The 17,382-nt window shown below is 37.7% G+C and overlaps 1 protein-coding gene across 1 annotated transcript in view; it reads left to right on the forward strand.

Annotated features, from left to right (window-relative positions):
* Nucleotides 1-17,382, forward strand: part of LINGO2 (leucine rich repeat and Ig domain containing 2) — a 1,241,515-nt gene that overhangs the window by 801,073 nt on the left and 423,060 nt on the right. Inside the window, exon 5 of the mRNA XM_057549420.1 lies at nucleotides 14,679-14,711. The gene's annotated coding sequence lies outside the window, so the exon portion shown is untranslated. The remainder of the gene's footprint in view (nucleotides 1-14,678; nucleotides 14,712-17,382) is intronic.

A 17,382-nucleotide genomic window follows, 5' to 3' on the forward strand; every position in this document is an offset into this window, starting at 1 on the left:
ACTTTGGCTGCATTTCTGAGGTTTTTATAGTGCAAGTGAATAATAACAAGAGCATCAATGATAATGCCTTTTGTTTATAAAATTCTTAGCTCTGAAGAACTAAATTGCTTTGCATTCGTGTCTTCATTAAATCATTTCTACCTGAGAAAAGTCAAACATGTATTATCCCCATTTTACAGGAAACTGGAGCACAGGAAGATTTAGGAGATGGCAGATGCATGATTATATCAAGGTCTACCAGGCTATGATCATAAACTCCTTTGTGAAGGGTTTTCTTTTTTTTTTTTTTTTTTTTAGTTTATGTAACATTCATAGGAAACCTTTTTCTATTCTGGTGTGCATATGTCAACATTTTAATAGCAGGAGACCAATGGAAGCTGTTCATAAACACCAAAGCTGGAAAAATCTGCGGTGCCATTTTTTTATTACATACTTGGTAGATTAGTACATAAAGTGATTTAACTAGATAATTATTAAATATATAAGGCTTCAGGGTAAACACCTATTATGCACGGAATTAAGATTTCACAGTAAAAAGGTTCTTCCATTGTTATCTGCCAAACAATTTGAAACCTGTTTGTGCTGAAAGAAATAGTTTAATTTTGTAGTCACCTGCTGGATTTGAACAATAAGGATGCTATTCCTCACGATGTGTGGCAGGTTGTAGAGTGTAAGGCAGAGACTGTGGAAGCAGTGACCTGAGGTAGAATACAGCTCAGGCATTTACTAACTTGGCAGTCTTGGGTCATCATGGAGAGCTGTAAGGATTAAACAAATGTATGTAAAACACTAACATATTGTCTGGCAGATAGACACTCGAAAAACTTGGTAGCTAGTATTAGTCAAATGGCTCATCCAGCTATAAAAACTGAGCTTGAGGGCTTCCCTGGTGGCGCAGTGGTTGAGAATCTGCCTGCTAATGCAGGGGACACGGGTTCGAGCCCTGGTCTGGGAAGATCCCACATGCCACGGAGCAGCTGGGCCCGTGAGCCACAATTGCTGAGCCTGCGCGTCTGGAGCCTGTGCCCCGCGACGGGAGGGGCCGCGATAGAGAAAGGCCCGCGCACCGCGATGAAGAGCGGTCCCCGCACCGCGATGAAGAGTGGCCCCCGCTTGCCGCAACTGGAGAAAGCCCTCGCACGAACCGAAGACCCAACACAGCCAAAAATAAATAAATAAATAAATAAATAAATAAGAAAATCCTTTAAAAAAAAAAAAAAAAAAAAACTGAGCTTGATTCTAATAAAAATAGAAAATAGATTGCTCAGTTACAAGAGACACAAATTTGTCCAGACCCCAAAAACATTTTTGATTGATTTATCAAATTAACTCAGGGCCTTTTACAACAGCAGCGTTCCAAATCCTGACATAGGGAGAAAGGGGAATATGGAATGTGGAGCATGGTGTCAGGGATAAATTGAGACTTTATTTCATCTCGACTCAGAAATGTCTAGTGCCCTCCATAGGTAATTCAAAATAAAAATTTTATTCAACTGCACAATAAAATCTTAGACTTCTGTTGAATTTAAAATAGTTTCTAGATTTTTCTAATTGCAAAGTTCTGGATGTATTGATCACAGTGTTTTTTGGAGGTGGGGAGCTGAGATGCTTGTTCTCTAGAAAGATGAATAGGCTCCCTGTTGGATGATGCATCTCTGAGTGAGGTTGACTGTGGAATCTTCTAGAAGATGGGGCAAAAGTTGGGGGTTATGATGTCTAGAGGTGCTGAGTAAGTGAAAATGCTGCCTCTGTGCCATGGTTGTCATGCCCAGGAATCTGGGAACCTAAAGGGCTGTCCCTTTGCTTTAATGTAAGTTTCCAATAGGTCATCTACGCTCCAGAGAATGGCAAGAATAATTGCCATCCTTGAACCTTGACGTTGAGTGTAGAAAAAAAAAATCCCCAGGAAATTTGGTAACCATAAGCAGGTTCTCCTGTGTATTTTGCAGCCTAAATTCATTCTACCCGGGGGATCCAAACAAGCCCTCAAGCCTAATGTTTAGTTTAAAGTTGCTGAGCTTGATAAAGCATCTAAGTGAATGGCAGGAAAGAAATGTAAATTATATTTGGGTGAATCTACATTTGGCTCAACCATCAGAAATTTACTGCATTAAAAAATTATTCAAGGAGTGTGAGTTTGGAGTAAAAAAATCACAAAACACACCAAAAATACCTTGAATAGCCATGTCCCATATGAGAAATCATGTATCATCAACCTCAATAATAACTAAAAGATATACATTAAAATCAAGAGCGAGATACAAGAGTGGCAAAAATTAAAAGATGTGGAACAAACGGAATATTTAAAAGTCCATGGTTCAACTTAACAGATTTGGAAAACAGTTTGGCATATGATAGTAAATGCGAACATAGGCAGCCCTATTTTTCAGCAACTCTACTCCTCGTGCTATAAATCTAAGGGAAGCTATTCTTTATATGTCCCAGGACTCCTGAACCTGAATACTCATGCATGAATGTTAAGAGCAGCAATGTTTACAATGGCAAAATGCTGGGGAAATCCCAAATGCCCATCAACAGTGACATAGAGGAAAAATGTTGTATATTCACATAATGTAATACTCTCCGGCAATAAGAATGAATAAAATACAGCTGCACAAGACAACGTGAATCTATCTTAGGGACATAAACCTGAGAGAAAAAAAATCAAGTCTGGTTTCATAACCTTGAAAAACATGCTAAGTAGGATACTATGTTTGAGGATATTAACTAGTGTGGTAAACTGTAAAGAAGAATGAGGGAATGACAAAACATAAATTTGGTGTTTACAGTTGTCTTTGGGGTCAGGAGGAACAGTAGCTGGTATCAGTGATGGACATGTGAGGGCCTGAAAGGTCAAGGATGTGTCCTATTGCTTATACTGGGTGGTAGGTACACAGTGCTTGTTATATTGTAAATCTTTATCCCTAACACAGTGTTTATAAACATTCTTACTGTATATTCAAGACTTAATTTTTTTCTAATTTATAAACTCTTGTAGATTCAAAACTTGCTTGATATCCTTCTTATTCCCATATAAAATATAAAAGCTTCATGTTTCCCTTAATCCTTGTTGAAATCAAAAATAATTATTTTGTGAAAGATTATTTTCACGTTCATGAACTAGTCTAAGAAACCCCTATCATATAAAGAGACTATCTAGAATAGTTTGTTTTTAAAATGAGAAGCCTCATCTTGCAGAATATGTGACAGAAATTCTCATATACCACACAAGGCATTGCTCTCTTAGCTGAGGTGACTAGCTATGATTATTCCCAAACACAGGGTTTTTATGTCTTATTAGGTGAAGATGTTGCAGGCATTTTTATTAAAGACGTTATGTCTTAATTGAAATGACATTGATCAATAAAAAGTTTCCTTCAGCTTTAGAATTATTCATTGGGTTATATATGCATCTGATCTGCCTTCAATATTATTTAAAATATACCTTTTCAATTGCTGTGATGGGGAAGAAGATATGTGGAGTTCCAGGGAACTATGAAGCAGAAGAAAATGGGGTAAACACACACATGCGTTCAAGTCCCCCTTCTCGGTAGTTAGTGTCTTTTAGCACAAATGAAGGTGCTAGCTAGAAAACTAGCCTCTGTCACGTGCTCGTCACTCTCAAAGGGTACATCCAGATTCAGCAGGAGAAATGTGGGCAGTCCTTGATCTCTCTGAGAACATTGTGTGTCCTTCCCCTTTAAGTGAGAGCTACAATGTATCTGATAAAATCTTTGCTAACAGTAATCCTCAGGCAAGCAGAGGGATATATGTCAGTGATGTGTTATGTGCAAGGTTTCCAATATTGAGGTGGGAAGAAAAGACACTTTATAATTGTTGATATTCCTCTGGAAGACAAATTATCTGTTAATATCATGTTGGAGTTCCCAGAAGGCCTAGCACTGTAGTATTTTATTAGTGATGTTCTGTAAGAAGATATATATTGAATTGTATTATTTCACTAAAAATAAAGTCCACACGGTTGCCAGGGATATGCAGGTTTCCCTAATAAATCCAAACTGTCATCCCTTTTTTTCTCCCTGGTCCATTTTCTTTTGACTTTTCTGAAGCTGTGGCTAAGCCTTGTTGCCGTTATCCAGAAAGGTATGTTAATGAAACATGTGCATATATATTTGTTTATGATCAAATCTTGGTTTTTTTTTTTTTTGGAAAGAAACACAATTCATAGAGGATTAAGTACATTTGAGACTTCCAGGGCAGGATTATATTTTGAATATTTATCTTTTGTTCACTTCATTTCCTCTGTTTCATAATTTTCCCTAAGCTGCACATAGCTTCTTCCCAGCCACAAAACCTAATTTTGTTTGTCTAGAAAGACGAAAACAGCATTATGAAGAGTAACGGTATTTGTGCTTTCTCTACACTTCTCAATTCAGAGTAGAGGCATGAAATGGAATATAGCAATCCCTGCCCCTCAACCCTCATTTATGGGTTCCCCTTACATAAAACTAATCTCTATGTGAATTTACTCCTGTGTAACTTTTTAACAGCTGTGGGAAAACTGAATCTAGTCTAGGCAAGGCAAGTGAATTTTGATTCACTTCAGGTAAAGTTAATTATGATCTAGAGGGAACTTGGAGCTGGGGGTATCAAATCAGGTGAAGCAATGGTATGGGCCTAGAGATTCTGAACACTGAGTCTTTAAGAGAATGGAAGGAAGGTAATGCTTCCTTTAAAATTGGCCTTATAAACATGTTCTTGAACATGTGAAATGTACTTCAATAGAGGACAACCTCCTAGAATTATTGTAGATGTGCCTCTCTATTCATTTCTGTACTCCAGTGCCTAACATAGTGCATCACATAGTAGCCACTTGTATATATTAACTGGATAAAAGAAGAATGAATAGAATAAAATGGATCATATAAAAGAAACAAGAATCAGACAAACATCAGATTTTTCATATGCAACATTGGATGCAAGAAAACAGTGGAGTGCTTTTAAAGTATTAAAAGCACTGAAGACCTAGTACTTGATAGCCAGCTAACTGTTATTTAAATGCAAGGATATAGTATTCTTTATCATACAGAGCCTCTGAAACTTTGCTAAAGACCCATGCCAGGAACAGTTTGCATAAATATTTAAATAAGAAAATAGGTAAATATTAGGAGATGTTTTAAGAAATATATGATGTTTTAAAAGTTATTTTATTCTTTGTTAAAAACTGTAGTTTTAAAAATTGCTAAGAGAAAAGAAAAAGAATAAACATATCTAAGCTGATACAAAATTAAAAGTGGTATGATAATAACATTATAACACCAAAATTAAAAGTCCAGAATGATAATACCAGATATGCTTGGGGAGTAGAAGTCAGTGAATGTGATATGTGCTGAAGTGTTTGTTTTAAAAATAATGGAAAAAAATAAATGGAGAGGATAATTATTTTTTAAAGTATAATAGAGAAGATCAAATTGAAATGAAATAAAATGTGGAAACAGGTTCAAATATATCAATAACTACCATAAAAATTTAACTGAAAAAAATCAAGCCCAAATGATTAAATACAACATGATTATTTTTTAAGTTAAAGACATCATACACGTATGCATATATGAACACCTTTTTACATGAATGCTTAGAGATGCAATAAAACCGTAAAACAGAAAGGAAAGGAAATGATAAATGTGAACTTCAGAATGCCGGTTGCCTGAAGAGATAGTTCATATGTTTGGGGTTGAGGAAGAGCATACCGTCAATTCTCTATTTTTTGTGTTGACAGGGGGTTTGCTTATTACATTATTAAAAATTACTAATTATCTAAATATAGCTTTTGAATTTTCTAACTACAGTTTACAATAGAAATCAGTAGTATAGTACTCTTTACTACTAATTTAATATTTGTACATTTCCACATCATATTGTATAATGTTTTAGTGAATATGAAAACATATGAAAAGGCTTTCATAGGTGTAATCCTGCTCTCAAGACTTATAAACTTATTTTCTGCATTAGCACAAGATCATAGAATTTTCTACCCCAAATTCTTTTCCCACAAGAATTCTAGGCAAACCTAAACATCACAGGTGAGGTGGAAGAAAATGCATATACAAAACAGATGTATTTTCCAGTTCAGAGCTTCCTTATATTAAAGTCCCTGTTTAATTAATTTCACACAATATTATCTGGTTGACTTAACTTCCTCTCTCTAAACACCTCTGGGAATATCTGAAATATTGTACAGATGCTCTTACCTAGAATTACATTACTAAGTGTCATTAGCATAAACCAAGATTCAATATTAATTTAGTGGTTGGAGCTTGGAGCTAACAAACCCCCTTTTTTCACTCACCTCCAAATTCCTGTTTAATGGCTTCATGCACTGTGAGATTCTCTGTAGGGACTGCCTCCTTCCCAAGTGAGTACCCCCTGAGGAGCTTGACTTCCCACTCTCTGGAATCCACAGGTCTCCCCATGAGTCTCCACTGCCTTGAACATGCTGGCCTTTTTTGAAGACCTTCTTCCAACAAGTCCACATACTTCCTTTCCTAAGCCTTTCCCACACTGCACGGTCATTTTTGGGAGATTAAGGAAGGGAAGAGAAAACATTCCAGTAGAGAAGGGGCTCTATATAAAGACAAGAGGAATCCCAGAAATCTGGGATCTTATGCACAGAAAAGATTGGAGACCTATAGTACTTCAACTTTAGAAATGAAAGGGTGAGTGCTGCGTGTAAGGTGGAAAGAGGCCACCCACAAAGAGCCTGGAGTGCACGCTAGAGTGAATAATCATCCCACAGGGGAAGAGGTACAGATTAGGATTTTAACCAGGGGACTTGGTTGCGGATTGGGTTTGAGGAAGATCAGTCTTAAGGCAGAGTAGAAGACCCCACTTCCAAACTACTACCTTTTACCATAGGATCCCTTTTTTTTTTGTAGGGGGGTGGGGGGTCCTTTTTGTTCTAATTGTAGTGTATGTTATAAATCTCCACAAATCCTGTTTGGAAAAAGGTGTGAAAAAAACCATGATAGTATTTATTTAGCGATTCCAAGGTATCAAGCACTTTAATTGCGGTTTCTCATTTAATCCTTACATTAGCCCAATGAGGTAAATGCTATTTTATTACCACCCCCATTTTACAGATCAAGAACATGAAGCATAGGGGTCAACTAACTTGTCAAAGATCACACACCAAGTTGAAGTGTCATGTCAAAGCTGTCTAAAAGCAGAGCAAGTGTTCTTAACCACTACACTTTAGTGCTTTCCACTGAAATGTGCAGTATGGCTTGTAGAACTTAATTATACTATGCCTATATGAGGATTTCAGGTATTGAGGAGCTGCAGATTGTGCATGAATGAGCCCTGGGAGATTCAGGGCTTTGCTCTGAATATTGCTGATGTACAGCAAAAGAAATATAAAATGTGTTTACTTGGCTTTCAGCTAACTCTCCCTATGGATATTATTTCTGTCCTTAATATAAATGAACACCTATTAATGGTCTACAATGTGTTGTAGGTAGTTAGCTAAGCTCATTTAATATATAATTTATTGATGCGATTGTTTTACAAAGACATATCTAATGAGTGGGTGGACAATTGGGTGGACTCTGGGTGGAAGGTAACAATTTCCTTTTAAAGCCATGGCTATAGTCTAAGACTAATGAGGAGCTTTAAAATAGCTGACCTTCTTTGAAAAGATCATTGCCTTTTTTTCTTCTTAATGATGCCCATTCAGACGTTAAGTATGGTATTGTACATTTGATATATACGCATGTACTCTCAAGCCCAAATTGGAAAGGACACATTTAAATTCCACACAAACATAGTTATAATTATTCCCTGGGTAGTGCCTGTATTCCCTGAGATCTGCTACCTACAAGCAGAGCCACACCCAGCTCCAGGTTACATAGCATATCAACAGCCTCAAACTCAGCAACCGGTGGGGCCTGGAATTATTCTTGCTGCCTTTGGCACGCAAATACCCACAGACTCACATCTTTTCCCTATTTCTACCATGTTAATCAAAACTCTACAATAGAATTTCTAGTTGGCTTTTTTTTGGGGGGGGGGGTGGTTGGGTTTGGGTTTGGGTTTTTTTTGTTTTTGTTTTTTTTGTTTTTTTTGTTTTTGCTCTGCAGTTTCCTCCCAGACTTGATACAATCCACTTCTCAGTTGTTCATTAACTAGGCCCCCAAAAAGTTGATGGCCTCCTCTCTGAAAGTCCAAACACCATTCTATATAGTCATCATTACTGTCAGTGATCCTGTTCTAAACGACATCATTTTCTACCCACCAATGCTGGGCTTTCTTGGATATTGACTAAAATCAGATGGAGTTTACCATGTTCCTTTGGGCCATGTATAGAGGAAGCCTCTGGCTCTGCGAAAGAAATAATACACATCCAGGGGCAGAACCCTAGTCACACCTAGCCCCCGCTCCCTATTTTTTCTCATGAGCCTGAGTTGCTGTGGAGTCAACATGCCTCATTCATGCGAAACACACATTCACTCCTGCTTCTCTCTTCCCATCCAATTCTTAGTGTTTCGTGCTTATTTTGAGCCTGTACTGCTCTCCTATCTTTCATCTCCAATCCATCCTACATATCTCTGTCAAATTGATCTTCCCAGAATTTCACTTTGTTTATACTACCCCTTTTCAAAAAGACTTCATAGCTTCCTGTTGTCTGAAATAAGCTAAAAAATTTTAAGTCTGACATAGAATACCCGTCACAATATAGTGTTTTTAGTCTGTTCAGATTTCCCCTCTGTACTTCCTCACTCCTACCCCATATACTTATCCAACTTGACTGGTCTTTATTCTCTAATCACTCATCTTGACTCTTCTCCATAACCTCAACCCCCTATTTCTTCATCTGTTTCCATTTACCAGTTTTTCAAGGCCTTTTCCTCCAAGAGGATTCCTTTTTTAAAGAATCTTACGGTTGAAAGAAACCTTTGAAGTCATTGAGTCCAATAATTTGTTTCATGATTTGCTCCCTTCCAAAATATGCTTTGTTAATGGTCACCTAATTTCTGTCTGGTGACAGGGAAATTGGTACCAGGGCTAAGACTGTGTCCTACCTGTATATTGTCAGTGTCCGGTACATTTTAGAAACATTATATTTGCTTGAAACGTATTTTCTAAATGAATGAATAAATGAATGAATGACTATCTCTTGAGGCAGGTGTCAGCAGACTTTTTCTGTAAGTGGTCATGTAGTAAATACATGTGGCTTGGTGGGCTGTGGGGTCTCTGTCACAACTACTTAACTCTGCTACTGTAGCCGTAAAACAGACATCAACAATGTGTATATAAAGAGCATAGACTTGGTGGCCAGATTTGGCAGCCTGTAATTTGCTAACTTTTGTCTTAAGGCACAAGCCATCTTGACAGTTTTTTAGTGTTCTTCCTCATGTTATCAATACTTAAGATATCTCTAGCTAAAATTTTATGATGCTTATTCAGATGTTGCAAAACAACTCGCATGCTTCCTCTGATCATGTTCAATTCTTTCAGCCATTTCCTATATTATTTTGATTTTCTTCCCTAACTTAGCCTTCGCCCATATTGTGTTCCATTTGTTTGTGGAGCTCATATAATCTGCTATCCAAAACCAAAAGCAATACTCCATATTGAAATGACAATGGGAAAGTAATTCAGGCTCATTCCCTACCTTCCTCTCTATGCAACAGGTGTAATAATAAAGCTTGCCATGGTATTAGTGTATGGCGGAGACACACCACATTGCCTGTGGATTCAGAACTCATACTGCAGCTCTATACTCTTATCTAAACCTTTCTATATTAAGTAGTGTTATCTAAACCATTCTACATTAAGTAGGAGTGGGGGTGGGGACTGAGTACAGAATCTCATATTTTTTATTATATTGCTTTCTTATTATATTTAAAAAAATGATATTAAGGACTAGTTTATAAATAATAAAACACCTGTAATGATCCTCATCAAATGCATTGTGTTACCTTTAGTTCATCACTCAGTTAATTGTGATCTTTGTCCCATCCACTTCTCTCGCTCATTTTATCTTTCCACGCATGTACTCATTTACTCATGCCAAGATATTTATCAGTTGTTTCCCACATGCTGGTTACTATGCCAGGCACCAGAGACTCTTCCTCAAGGTAGAGCAACTATTTCCTGCCTCACTGTGGCAGGTTAGGTACGTTTCTTGGAATTTTCTTGTCTCAGTTTATCTGATTTTGTCTTGTGTTTATTTCTCACACTAAGCACTTAATGCAGTATTGCTGTAGAATAACATGAGTAAACCAATCAGGCCACGTATGTTTAAATAGAAGAGTGTAATGATGTCACCCAGAATTAAGAATAAGTGATGTGGAATTTCTTCAGGAACAGTTTCAAGAGACATAACGATTTCCAGACAAGAGACTACAGAGAGATGATGACCACTGAGTTGAACCATTCGCTGGTTGTAAAGTCCTAACTGCATTCTCTCAAAATTACATAGAATTAAGTAACTTCTGCATTCTGATTGTAAAGCTTGCCTGAAGTAATATTTTACTGGACCGTAAATTGTTCTGACTACATTTCATGCCTGATAAAATCCTTACATTTATGGTAGAAAATGTAAGCCTTTGTTCTGTAACTAATCCTTTAAGTTTTCTGAAACAGAGCTGTTTTGAATTTTTTTCCTAGAAAATGACATGATTAAAAGTATACTGTTCTTTGAAAATAGGCTAGCATAATTAGGAATTTTGGTCAAACTAACCAAATTAGTCTTGACTTATATATATATATATATATATATATATATATATATATATATATATATATATATAAGAAATTCACGTTCTTTTATTTATTTATTTATTTATTTATTTATGGCTGTGTTGAGTCTTCGTTTCTGTGCGAGGGCTTTCTCTAGTTGCGGCAAGTGGGGACCACTCTTCATCGCGGTGTGCGGGCCTCTCACTATCGCGGCCTCTCTTGTTGCGGAGCACAGGCTCCAGACGCGCAGGCTCAGTAATTGTGGCTCACGGGCCCAGTTGCTCCGTGGCATGTGGGATCTTCCCAGACCAGGGCTCGAACCCGTGTCCCCTGCATTGGCAGGCAGATTCTCAACCACTGCGCCACCAGGGAAGCCCCATTGACTTATATTTTATAGAATATATATACACACATATATGCATATATATGGGCATATATATTTTAATATAATATTATAAATTAGTAAATATGTATATATATGTCTGTATCTACTAATTTATATCAGTCTGGAATTCAAGGGGTATAAATATATTAGTTTAATGTTCCAATGGCAGTATAATTATAGCTATTGTGTAACACTGAAGAATGCTTTCTGACTTACAGGCTTAAACATATCATTATCAACTGTGTTTACTGTCTAGACAAAATTATGTTGAAAATTAGAGTAAACTGTTCTTTATGGGAGATGGGAAGATATAATGAATAGGATATGGACTTTACAGCCAGTCATATCTGTGTTCAGTTCTCATCTCCATGGCTTCTGAATTTTAGATTCTTGCTTTATGTCACTTTTCTTGACAAACAGACTCTGAGATGGAGCTTTTGATGCAGGAAGTTTGTTGAGGAGTGTGCTTGGGATCAGTATTGTTATAGGTGTCCCGAATAGAGAAAAGGGGGCCTGGTCTTTGTACCCATCTATTGATCAGTCATTAGATGTGAGCTGCCTGTGAGAAGGTGGATTATCTCAGGTAAAGCAGTTACCTCTGGTGGAAGGAGGAAAATTCCCAGAGAAGGAGTCAGCTGTGAGCCACCAGGAGCCAACACTTCAGGCAGCTGGGGGATGAGGGCCTTGTCCTGAAGGAGGATCTGGGTAATGTCCTGCAGCATCTACCATGTCCATTCCTGTGACGCTTGGCTCTTCATGCTTCATGTAATAAGTTTATTGCATCTTGGAACAGCTTCTTCAGGATTCTAGTGAGTCACCTTTTCTGGCAGAGCCTCCAAGAGGAAGGTGAGAACTACAGCCCCTGCCCGTGCAGCTAGTCTCAAGGCCACAGCTGATACCTATGGTCCTCCTATTGTTTTCTCTCTTCTCCCACACGTCTTAGAATTCCCTCATCCTTAGCCAGCACCTCTACTGATCTACATGGCTTACCTTGGGGGTGGAACAGGCCATTACTAAGGGGTCTGAACCCCTCCTCACCATTCCCTTCTTAGGCCATGGCTACTTCACTTGTCTATTTATTATCAAAAACAAGGAAATTCCAAGAAATTCCCTATAAATCACCTGGATACTAGAAATTCTTCCCTGCCCTCGTTGTCCGACAGCCCCTCCTCCTGATCATCAGTTTTCCCTGATAGTATGATGACTCCTCTCCTTTCTGCTAGTCTCCTGGCACAAGGAACCCAACGTGATTGGATGTAAGGTGTATCCTAAAGTTCAATGAGACCCCTACTGTGTCCTCTCATGGAAGCATCCTTCCTCTGAAAACCAGGATGTCTGGATTCACAGAGCCTAAATTTGTGGGACAGAAAGCACAAATTCCCCACTTAGGGCACTGGGAGGGATGCCAATTTCGACCACTTCTGCTTCCTCCCCTTGGTCTCTAGACTATGGATTCTATCTATTAGGGATGCAGTACCAAGGAATGATCATTGATTTAGTGTGTTTCCCACATCCTTTAAATGGCACCCGTCGTTGCAGTATGGCATCTCCAAGCTGGTGCTTCAGCCACACCTCCAAACTCTGTTCCATGTGTCTGTCAGGTCAGCAGCTTCTGGCTCATGCAGTATGTATCGGGATGAGTGGATCCCATGATTATATATCTATTGCTGACATCCAAAGTATTTCGGTCTAAGGTAATATTTTGCAGTATCATGTACTGATGGATCAGATACTCTCTAGGTCCTTGGACCATGGTGCTGAACAAGGCCCTACAGGCAGATAAGCAAACCCTTATTTAGAATTGGTTTTAGTTCTAGTCAAAATGAATCACTACTCCTGAGGTGGAAGAGGTCCAATGTCATAATCAGCTTTCCATCAAGTGGCTGGTTGGTCTCCCCGAGGATTGTGCTTTAATTGAGGCTCAGCATTGATCTCTGTTACTATCTGGGTGGGCAGCTCATCAGCCTTTCCATGTGTGGAGAAACAGAAATATATATTGATATTATGTGGCCTGTATGAAATAGATGCGCTCTACTGAAAGAACGAAGGGAAGGTTATTCTAAGGCATAAAAAAGAAATATAGGAGGAGAATGGAACTTCTTGGGCAGGGGTGAGAAGCATAGTAAAGCTGAGAGTAGGACCAAGACTAGATCCTGGAAGTATTCAAGCTGCATAAGATGGTGGTAAGCCAGTGACTAGAATGTAGTCTACTAAAAAAATGACTAATTTATATATGTATTATTCTTCCTTTATAATTTCCTGTTTTGTTTGCCCTTAATTTCTGAGGTTCTGTTTAATCTTCATTTCTTTTTGATTGACTAATCAATTTTGCAAGTTAAAAGAACAGAGAGCAACATGGAAAATGTGGGCAAATTAATCACTTCAGGTGTAAATCGTTTTCCTTATTTGTAAAATTGAAGTAAAAATACTTGTCTTGGAGTGTTATGGGATATAAAAAAATATCTATAAAGTACTGTACATGGTAGGTCCTCAATCATTGCTTGTTAATATTGAAAAAATCCTAAACAATCACTGCTGAATTCCTAAGGAAGAAAGGATAGGCCTCCCATCTTTGTTTGGGGCACTGGTTGTAGAGATCTGGCAAAGTGGAAATAAGGCAGATAGATAAGAAGAGTTAGTAGAGATCCACTTCCCATCTACCTAGGGGCTCACATAACTCGATTTTTCAGTGACTGGCCTGGAATTTTGTTTCTTTTTCTAAATAGTATAATTTTGTGTTTATTTTGGGGTGTTCTTGATTTACTAGCTGTGTCATATTAGGTAAATTCCTCAATATTTCTGAACCTTATAAAATTGTGATAAAAATATTAATTACCAGAATACATATCTGAGATCCCAACAGGATATTTTATTTCAGTGTTTTTCTCTCACCTCCTCATTCCTCAAAGAGAACAATGACTAGAAAACATTGGTTGGGTAAATACTGCATTATCATAATTACAATTTCCCTGAGAAAAGTGGCTTGCAGTTTGAATATTCAGCATCATAATTACAATTTCCATAAGGAATGTAGAACAGTTATTATAAACAACACAATAATCACTTGGTCCATAAGGGAGAACAGATTATAGGGGGGGAGTGAGGAGAGAGAAGAAGCAAGAGCCTGTGTTCTAATCAGCATTCAAGAGTAAAAATTCAGAACCTGAGAATACATTGTAATAGTCTCTTAAAATACTGTTGTCTGAATTTATCGAACAATCTTATCATGATGGCGAATTTCCAAGGGTTGATTAAGTTCTGCCTGTGTTTTTTCCTTATATCTAATTTAGTTTTATCATTTTTATTAAACATCCTCCCTGTATCTTTCCTCATTGTATTCATAATTGCTGTGCCCCCAAGAAATTTTTAAAAAAGCAAACTCACAAAATAGAAAAAGCACAAAATATTTTAAAAACAGTTTAAGAGGAGAAAAAGTTTTATCAGAGTATTTCTCTCTTCACAGTTAAATGTATCTCCTTTGTCAAGGGGAAAAGGTAAAAGTTTTTTTTTAAATGCTCTTTTTACTGCTGTTGCCTTAATTGGCTTTCACTTAAATTTCCTTTTTTTTTTCCTGTCTTTTTTATTTTTGTAGGTGAGATGAGCAAAACAGAATGCAGCTTTCAAGGTTGGTACTTTTCATGATGTTTTAAAACCTCTCGTTAATATGAAACAGAGTATGAAAAAAGCAGAGCAAAATATGTCCTTAGCTTTTCACAGAGAGCGATTAGAGGACATTATGCTTTTATTTTCCTCACTCATGGATGGAAAAATACAACATAGATTGTTACAAAATGCAATATAGCAATCAAATATAATATCTGATTCAATACTTGACAAAACTGTGAAATTGTAAATATTCAGTATTTTTCCACTTCATCCGTTCATCATTCCATCCATCCACGATTCATATATATTTTCAGTGAATACTTATTACATACATAAAATGTGCAAGACCCTGTCACCTGATTTTCCTCTCTTCATACTTTGTTTGGCTGACCTTTGCCGTATTCCCAATCCCACACATTTTTCCAATGCTTCTTGATATCTCTGACAAAAAACCTTCACCTATTGTCACAGGTCTTCAATTTAACTTGCTGTATCTGACGAATGAGCTGTGTTTCCACCACATTGCTCAACTAATATATGCTTAGATATGTCTACTCCAAAATAATTGAGGCGAAGAGGAAACCATTAGTGTGACAATGAGAAAATGACTCCTCTCTACATAATAGTAAACTATATAATGTCTTTTACTATTGTGTGAGATGTATTACTCTATATAGATTATTATCGCATAGTTTAGTAGTAATCAATATATTGTAATCTATAATATCAGTTACCTTTTCTCAAAATTCTAGTTGTAGGTCTTCTTTCCCTATACCTTTTAAGCAATCTTAAGGCTTTCTGACCAAGAACAAGCATGTTACCACTATACATTTTAAACAAGCAAAGCATTCCAGACACACATGAAATGGCTCTTTGTAAGAATGGCAGTGGTAGATTGAAGCAAACTTCATGGGAAGCAAAGATTGAAAATTTTCTGCTGAGCATGGTTAGTAAATGGAAATTAATAGCAGAGTACTCATACTAACATAAGATGGATAAATATTGTTTTAATTTGGGGGACTGTTTTATTGTTTTATTTTAATGAGCATTATTACACTTACTTAAAAAAAGACTTTCTCATTTTCCTTACTAACATTGATTTCCCATAAAGCATTTTTTAAAAATAAAGTCTTGAGGTCCTCAACAGAAAATTGTGCTACCAGAGAGGTTTTCAGAAACATAACTGTCATAATTGGGAAGGGACTGTAGTGACTATCTGCCAATCTAATTTGATTCATTTAATCTAAAGCAGTCTAAGTTATCTCAGCCATCAATCTATGTAATTATAATACATAATGGGAGGCAGTGAGTAGTGGTTGAGAAGTTGGGCTCTAAAATCAGAGTGCCTGAGTTTGAATCCTGTTTACCCATTTGTGTGTTGGGCCAGCTTGTTAACATCTCTAATCCCTGGTTTCTTCAGTTGTAAAATGAAAGAAATGAGACGACTTGCTTCATAAGGTTGTTGGGGAATAAATGAGATGATGTATTTACAAATCACGTTGGCATGTTGTAAGAACGCAGTAAATGGTAGTTGCCATTATTACTACTTCGCTATTATTACTGTTATTGTAAAGTGTTATTATTAGGGGCAGGCAACAGCTTCACTTCTCTGAAATAAACTTCTCTCAGGGACGTGATCTTTCATTTTCACCATCAGAGATGTATTCAGTATATGGTCACATTTTGTTGCATGTGAAAGTATAAATAACCTGGGGTTGTCTATCAAATTATGCCATCTTCTTGTAGCAAACTGCATCTACTTTTTTTCTAAATATAAGATTTTGATAAATATCACTAAGGTGAGGGAAGTCAGCAATTTGAGTGATTGCTGAGGGGGAGGAGAAGGGAATCAGTAGTAGCAAGGAGGAAGTCACTGGAAGGAGAGGTTTGGTGCCAACTTCCAAATCTTGCTCAGATGGAAACTGGCATTGTCTGTGCCTTTGTGTGCAGAGAGTGCCTTCGCTCATGGTGATGTGAGGCTTGACAGATGGAGGGGAGGTTGCTGCAGATTGGTGAGAGAGAGGAAACCTACAGGAAAGGTTGGCAGTCATTCTTCCATGGCAATAAAAGTGGTAGGAAATCTGCAGGGCAGAGCAGAAGAGCAATATAAAGGGATGCAACTAGCGCCCCTTCCTCTTGGTGAGATCTGCAGAGTGTTTTGTGTATGTATCGTCCGTGTACGGTAGAGTAGAAGAGGAAAGCCATCCCTCCCTCTGTTGAGACTGGTCAGTGACCCCAGACCAGGTCGCCAATATGCAAAGGCCATCCAACAGCAGCCTCTTGGTGCTGGAGCTTGTGGTGAGCCCAAAGGCAAAGGGGTCTGAGTGAAAAGATCCTACTTTGTTCAGCCTCTCTGGGTGAGGCATCAGACACTTCAGAGTCCACTAGACTGGGGGCATAAGGAAGGGGAGGAAGGGAGATTTGCCAGCTTCCCACCCAAGCCCTTGGATTTATTTTGACACATGCTCTGGCAAGTATGTAAACATGTTAAACTTCGACTTTTTATAGGGAAAGAGCCCCGTCTGATCCAATGGGGAAAAATGGCACTTCTAATTCAGTGTCATAGAAATCGCCAGGTATTTCATAATCCAAGTAAAGCAGGAGAGTACTAAAATTTCTTAATCTGGCCTCTGAGTTAGCAGGACCCAAAACCTAATTTATAAACACACCTGGATGAAGGGGTATAGTGC

Source organism: Balaenoptera acutorostrata, chromosome 6, assembly GCF_949987535.1.
Source record: "Balaenoptera acutorostrata chromosome 6, mBalAcu1.1, whole genome shotgun sequence".
In the NCBI taxonomy this organism is placed as follows: domain Eukaryota; kingdom Metazoa; phylum Chordata; class Mammalia; order Artiodactyla; family Balaenopteridae; genus Balaenoptera; species Balaenoptera acutorostrata.